Below are 6,871 nucleotides of genomic sequence, written 5' to 3'. Positions count from 1 at the left end.
CAGGGCCACATTCAGCCCAATATGATGTGAAGTGGGCCAGACCAGTAAAATAATAACTGAAAAAAGTAAAATTACATTATGAAACTGTTGACATCTACAAAGTTTCTTTAAAAATGTGAATAACATGAGCAACCTGAAATGTCTTAAGAAAATAAGTGCATTTTTTTTTTACAATTTTATACCCCAGTTTATCATTTACACATGTTCATTACAACTTACAGACCACAATGGATCTACAAATACACAAAACATTTAATAACAGGCAGAATATTGGTAAAATTACATGTAATTCTCTCACATTTCAGGTTCATGTTTGTTTAGATTATTAACATTTTGTTTGAAAGAATCATTTCTAAATAACATTTATTATGTAATTTTACTTTTCACATTAAAACAGAGAAAAATGCGGAGTTATAGCTTATTGTGAAACTATTTTACTGGTCTGATCCACTTTAGATCATATTGAACTGTATGTGGAACCTGAAGTAAAGGGATTTTAACACCACTGATTGTTAATATCTTCAGTGTAAATTTTGCATTTCAAAATTTCTTCCCATGGGCCTGATTGGACCCTTTGGTGGGCTGGTTTTTGCAGACGGGCTGTGTTTGGCACCTGTGCACTAATGTGTCACAGCACCAAAATCACATAATTAAAGGTTGGGTAAGAGATCCTGGAAAAACGGTTCAAGCGAGCTACATTTTGAAAACACACAATTCAAAAGTCCAAACCCCTTTCTTCAGACTTCCCCCTGAAGCCACGCCTCCAGAGTACCGGATTGTTCTCACAGAGGGGGGAGGGACAAATGACAGTCGAGTTTGATAGACATATCACCATTCAGTCATTTCGATGGGCTGGTTAAAATGATTGAATGGTGTTTTTTCAGTCCTGTCCGTTCCACGGGTGACTAAAATTTTTTATTTTTGTGTTAGAGCGTTTAATTAATTGGTTGTGATTGGGGTGTGAAGGGGATTTTAAACAATATAGTAAAAAATGCTCCAGGAAAACATCTCCTACCCCACCTTTAAAGCTGTAGACCATGACCATGATGTGTGATAGAAGAAGAATATTTTATCAAGGGAGTCTTGTGGATTTGATGAGGTCATAGATGGGTCTAAAAGCTTCAGTTCCTCATCAGAAAGGGTTGTCTGATACAAAGTAAAGTGGGTAAAGTATTTTAAAGGTCACACAGTTCTATAAGTGGTAGAAGGGTTCTTGATAAATACACAGCAGTTGTTTTTTTGGCTTCTGTGGTCGTATTCCTGCGTGCATCTCCACACTGGGTCTATACTGACCTCTATCCACTGCTGATAATACACAGTCATATGGATCAGTACTTGATCTTCATACGTTTTTGACTATTGCCATGTTGTAAAAGTTCTAATGGATATTGAAATGTTGCCCAGAGAGGATTAGATGGATTTGAATTGATGGTAAAATGTGCTGCTCTCTGGTGATGAACACAGTGAGTCTGTTGGCTGAGGCAACTTTGAAGCTTGTTCCAGACTTTAGAAATAAGTGATTCAGAAAATAGTCTCAACAAAAAGTCAGGATTTAATGACAATTCAATAACATTGTTTGTATAACAGGAAAAAACTCACAGCTGGTTAATCCTGGAAAAAATGGACACATTTGTTGAGTTAATTCTTGTCTTTATTAGACACTAGATTGTTGTTGAACTGAAAACATCAAAGTAATTAAAACCTAAATTCATTCATCTGGATCTGAACATCAAGCTGCAACAGTTGAGGCAGTTGTACAGGCAATTTTTTTTAGCAATTGTTTTCCAAAAAGTCATTAATTTGAGATTCCTGATCTTAGCCAAAAACCACTGCTAGAGCCAAGTTGTGTTGATAGTGAGTTTATAAAACCTCCTATCAGATCAGATGGCTCAGTCCATGTCTGTCTTAAAGTCTTCAAAGAAGTTGTTCTTGGGCTTTTTGTAACTGTAAATGTCTTTAACTTCTTCTTCTCCCAGAACATTGACGTCTTCTCCTCCCCATCAGCTCTCAATCTACAGTTCTACGTTTGTTCTTGAACTTAACATGATAACAAAAAAAAAAAACCATCTGACAAATACTAAATAGACCTGGTGCTGAGACTATCTTCTGAAATGCCATTTCTAATGTCAGGGATGAACATCTAAATATGTTCTAAATGTTTCGTTTAAAGGTGAACTTCTGCCTCTGCTTTTCCACCACCATTGGTACTGTTGCTGTTAGTCTGACTCTGGGTTTGTTCAACTTCATATTAACACTGTCAACGTGTGCGACTCCAAACTGGTTATCTCGGCGCTGACATCTACAATATCTGTCAATTACTGTATGTGTCTCTTACCTGGATACTGTTGATTTTGGTAAAACTGCACATTTGCTGTGAGCATACTCATACTCTGCTGTAGACAAATGTTCATCAGTGCCATGTGTTGTCGTTGTCATGGTTTCTGTGTTTTAAATATGGGTTCATACCGTCCTAGATTCAGATTAGATTTTAGCTTAATTTTTAAAGAATTTTCAGTGTGACTCGTAAGTTTATCTGTAAGTTTTTTTTTGTTTTTTCCATCAGTGGTTGTTTGGACTTCAACATGTCACATTAGGAGGTTACTTTGAAATTCATTGAACTTTGTGAAATAGTGGTACTATGTCAGATGGTTTGGTGTAGAAGACATGGTGACTCCTAAATTGATGGGTCAGTAATTTAAATTCTGTTCTGCACGAGGCTGTTGGGCTGGATTGAAATGAACAACTGTCAGATGATTTACAATGCAGGGTAAACTTAACTCCTAACTCCATGTGCGTTTTATATATAAATGTGTGTGTGGGTGTGTTTGTGTGTGCGCGCATGTATGTGTGTGTAGTCTTCCACCTTCTCAGGAAAGCTTTTTGGAGGGTTGTGAGGTTTACGGCTGTCTCGTGCAGACAGTCTGGGTTGTACTTGTAAACTCTCATGTCATGAAAGGATCAGACTGACTCAACAGGACCAAGTGTTTCTCTCCAGATTGTACAGGACAAACCTGCAGCTACTGAACCTGCTGGATCTCACACCTGCTTTGGCTTTTGATCCAAGCTTTAGGGTCATTTCATGCCAACTCACAGAGAACTCTGAACTTTCCCAAGTTCATGTCATGGATTTTATTGAAAACATTCACATGAGAACGTGGACTGGAATGGGTTGAAATTTGTACGGAATGTTCAAAAAACACTAAGGATCATCTAAACCATGTATTCATGTAATGGGTTATTGCTGAAATGGAATATAATAAATCATTTGTTATCCAAAGAAGAATCTTTAATTAATTAAAAAAAGCTAACTGTTTATGATTTTACAGTATACAGAGTGTCCATAAAGTCTCTTTACAATGTAACTAATTTATTACAAAAGCAAATTAATAGAAAAATCTGTGGAAATTATTACAAAATCAAAAGTAGATAATGAAGGTTTTCTTCTTTTTTTTTTTTTTCCCTTATTTAACCCATAAAGACCCAGTGGTCGTTTTGTGGCAGTTCCTATGAATTTTTCTCTCTATTTAACCTTTTTTTAGTGATTTATCACCATATATTACAATATTATCCTATGTATGTTGCGTTTTTCACTGTAAATCATGTATTTTCCTATATTTAATTTAGATGTTCACGAAAAATCAGTTATTTCAAAGGTTATCATATAAGGTCCGGTTTGTTTCTTTGTTTGTTAACACTCTAGCAGCAAAACTATTGCTTGAATTCATACCAAGTTTGGTTTATAAATTGCCAGTGACCCAGAATAAATGTCATTATATTTTGGGAAAAATAGTTCAAAGTTCAAAATTTTTAGACATTTTTTTTTACATCTTTTTTTTCTTCTCCCATTTATTTATAATTGGCAAGATTTCACATGTCTATAAAAACATAAATTTGATTTCAATTTACTTCAAATTTGGCACATATATAGAGGCAACTGATATGCTGACATCAGCACATGCATAGACATGATGACATCAGCTGGATTGATGCCAAAATAGAATTTTTTCAGCAAAGAAATCAATAAGTGAATGTAAAAACCAGTGTGTCCATTCACTGTCATTGATCCAACTCCATGGGTTTTACTGATGAATCAATGTTGTAGAAGATGACGGTGTTTCCATGTTCACAGAGTCCACAGATTGCTTCAAACATGACTTAAACAGGTGGAAATAGAGCATTTGTTTCGGATTATGTTTGTCGTATCGGAAGAACATGTCAGCCATTATAATAGCCCTGCTTAAGATGGGTTTTTAATAATGTTGGGCAAAAATGATGTTCTTTGGAATTTAAATACAAATATCAATGAAATGGAACATCATATCAAAACTAATTTTATCTGTATAGCACCAAATTCTAACAAAAGTCATCTCATGACACTTTTCATTTAGAGCTGGTCTAAACCAGACTGTTAAGCCATTTTACAGAAAGCCAACAGAATCCTCCAGGAGCAAACACTTGGTGACAGAGCAAGGAAAAATTACCTTTTAACAGGAAGAAACCTAGGGTGGACCTCAGTTATGGAGGATGGACGTCTGCGGATAAAGAGAGCGCTACATTAGTGCCAGTTCGCAAATGAACCTTTCTCTATATTCACCCTTTGTTATGTGATTTATCACCGTTTATTGTAATATTATCCTATTTCTTAGGTAAAAATCAGGTATTTTTCTATATTTAATTCACTGATCATGCAGGTGTTCATTAAAGCTCAGAGTAAATTCAAAGGTTATTATATCAAAAATGGAGAAAACTGAAGAAAATGTGACTTTTTCAGCAAAATCTCTCATTAACTGAACATAAACCCAGTGTGTCCATCCACTGTCACTGATCCAACTCCATGGGTTTTACTGGTGAATCAATGTTGTAAAAGATGACGGTGTTTCCACGGTAACTACAGAGCCTCTGAACATCCAAATGGGTCATATCTGATGACCATTAAAAGATGACAAACTGTATTTTACACCAATTATTTACATGTATTGATAAAATTAATGGATCAACAGGTTTTCAGCATTTTGGATCAGTAGATGGTTTTAGTCGACAATGGATGTCTTAATGGGTTAAAGAGAGAGAGAGAGACTGGGGGCAGGGGGAGGGGTGGCACATCAATGCACAGCAAATTGAACTATGACTGTTAAAAACTAAAACTGCTGTTACTAGTATGAGTACCAATAACTAGTACAAATACCCAAAACTGGTAACACTACTACTCCAAGTAGTAACAGTGGATATACTACTACTGCAGCTGTTAGTATCAACAATCGAAACCTCTACCATCCATGTAACTATATAATAAACACTAGCACAACTATGATCCAATGATGATGTAGGCAGGAGAGAAGCAGGACCACAGCAGCAGGTCCAGAGAGGATCCAGGGAAAACCTGTGAGGACGTAAAGCACAGAGACTCCAGGGAAGAAGGAGAGTCAGTAACATGGATTTACTGAGGTGTGAATCGAGGAGAAGAGGAGGAGAGAGGAGGTCAGACAGGAGGAGAAGCAGAGAGGAGCTCAACATGCGTTTTCATATATGACCAACAACCTGAGCCCATGATTAAAACACTACAAGTAGAATCACAGAAAATATCACAAACTCATACAGTGTCCATAAACTGGAATCACATCTCTTCTATTCCAGTCTTTTTTTTTCCTATTTCATGTTCTTCCTGCTGCTCCGTATTTACTTTTTTCCATTTTGTTTCCCATCAGGCCTTTCTGCTGCCTTAGTGTACTGTTTCATGAGCAATGTCTGACTGTACGGAGGAATTTACAGCCTCTCCTTTATTGTGTTTGACCTCTGCCAAACTGAGAATGTAAAACCATGTTATGTAATTAAGTGTTTATCACCCCTACTCTGCCTCATGTTTTTGTCTTTTAACCCTGCACATGACACATTTCCTCTCAGATCAGATGGTGCAATTACAAATAAAAAGAGCATATGACCAATATTGTGCTATTTTACTCACAGTGTTTTTCCACTAATACAGTGTAGTTCAGTGGTTCCTAAACTTTTCCATTTCAACATCACAAATTTGTGGCGACCCCAGACATTCAAAACTAAGACTTTTTTTTTTTTTTTTTGCTAAAATTAATTTGGTTTTGATCATGTAATAGTTTGTAGTACTATGCTGCAAATAAAAGTTAATATTAGACGACATTTAGGCTATATAATGTATTATATACAAACATATACTCTGTTCAGTCCAGTTTTCGGTCTGCAACTGTGGGCAGGTTAAAGCGTAGTAACGTATACGGTCACATGATCAGGTCTATGAAGATATGCCCTCTCAGATATTATATCCTGCATTTTATTTGAACTTGATTTTTATTAGGAAAAGTGTGTGGTGTTTTAATTATAATGAAATATATATTGAATCATTAAAACATATTTTTATCAGTATTTTTTTTTTATTTTTATTTTTTTTTATCAATTAATAGAAATTCCAGGCGACCCCAAGGTTGGAAAACACTGGTGTGGTTGCTTGTATTTCTACCTGTGTCTTAAGCTGAAATTTAAAAAAAAGATTTTTTTGTCCACTAGGTGGCAGCAGACCTAACCAATAAACTATGTTTATGACATTGCTTGGCTCAGTTGTTATTATGATGAATGTGTTAGTAGTGTGTATTTATCAGCTTAAACCAAATCAAAATATCAGTATAACTTTAACTCTTGTTTTGTATTCATAGAAATAAGAAATAACTTATCAGCAGCAAAGAAAACCAACAGAATTAATTTTGTTTTCAACTTTGACATGACATGAATGACTTTTGCTCCAGTGACCCCAGCATTATACAAAAAGCAAAACATTGCCTTTGTTCACATTTCCATGACTGACTTTCACGACCTGGGTACAACGATTGTCTGAGGGTCAACC

At 35.7% G+C, this 6,871-nt stretch overlaps 1 protein-coding gene and 1 long non-coding RNA gene across 2 annotated transcripts in view; one reads left to right on the top strand and one right to left on the bottom strand.

Annotated features, from left to right (window-relative positions):
• Positions 1 to 6,871, bottom strand: part of LOC115435634 (zinc finger protein 239-like) — a 695,125-nt gene that overhangs the window by 222,636 nt on the left and 465,618 nt on the right. The window lies entirely within an intron of this gene.
• On the top strand, positions 210 to 2,113 carry LOC115435653 (uncharacterized). Its single transcript, XR_003937718.1, has 2 exons — positions 210 to 656; positions 1,029 to 2,113. It is a non-coding gene; the product is annotated as an uncharacterized LOC115435653 (long non-coding RNA).

This window comes from Sphaeramia orbicularis, chromosome 16 (genome assembly GCF_902148855.1).
Source record: "Sphaeramia orbicularis chromosome 16, fSphaOr1.1, whole genome shotgun sequence".
Taxonomy (NCBI): Eukaryota; Metazoa; Chordata; class Actinopteri; order Kurtiformes; family Apogonidae; genus Sphaeramia; species Sphaeramia orbicularis.
Note: the sequence above shows the minus strand (reverse complement) of the source record. Positions and strands in the feature narration are given on the sequence as shown.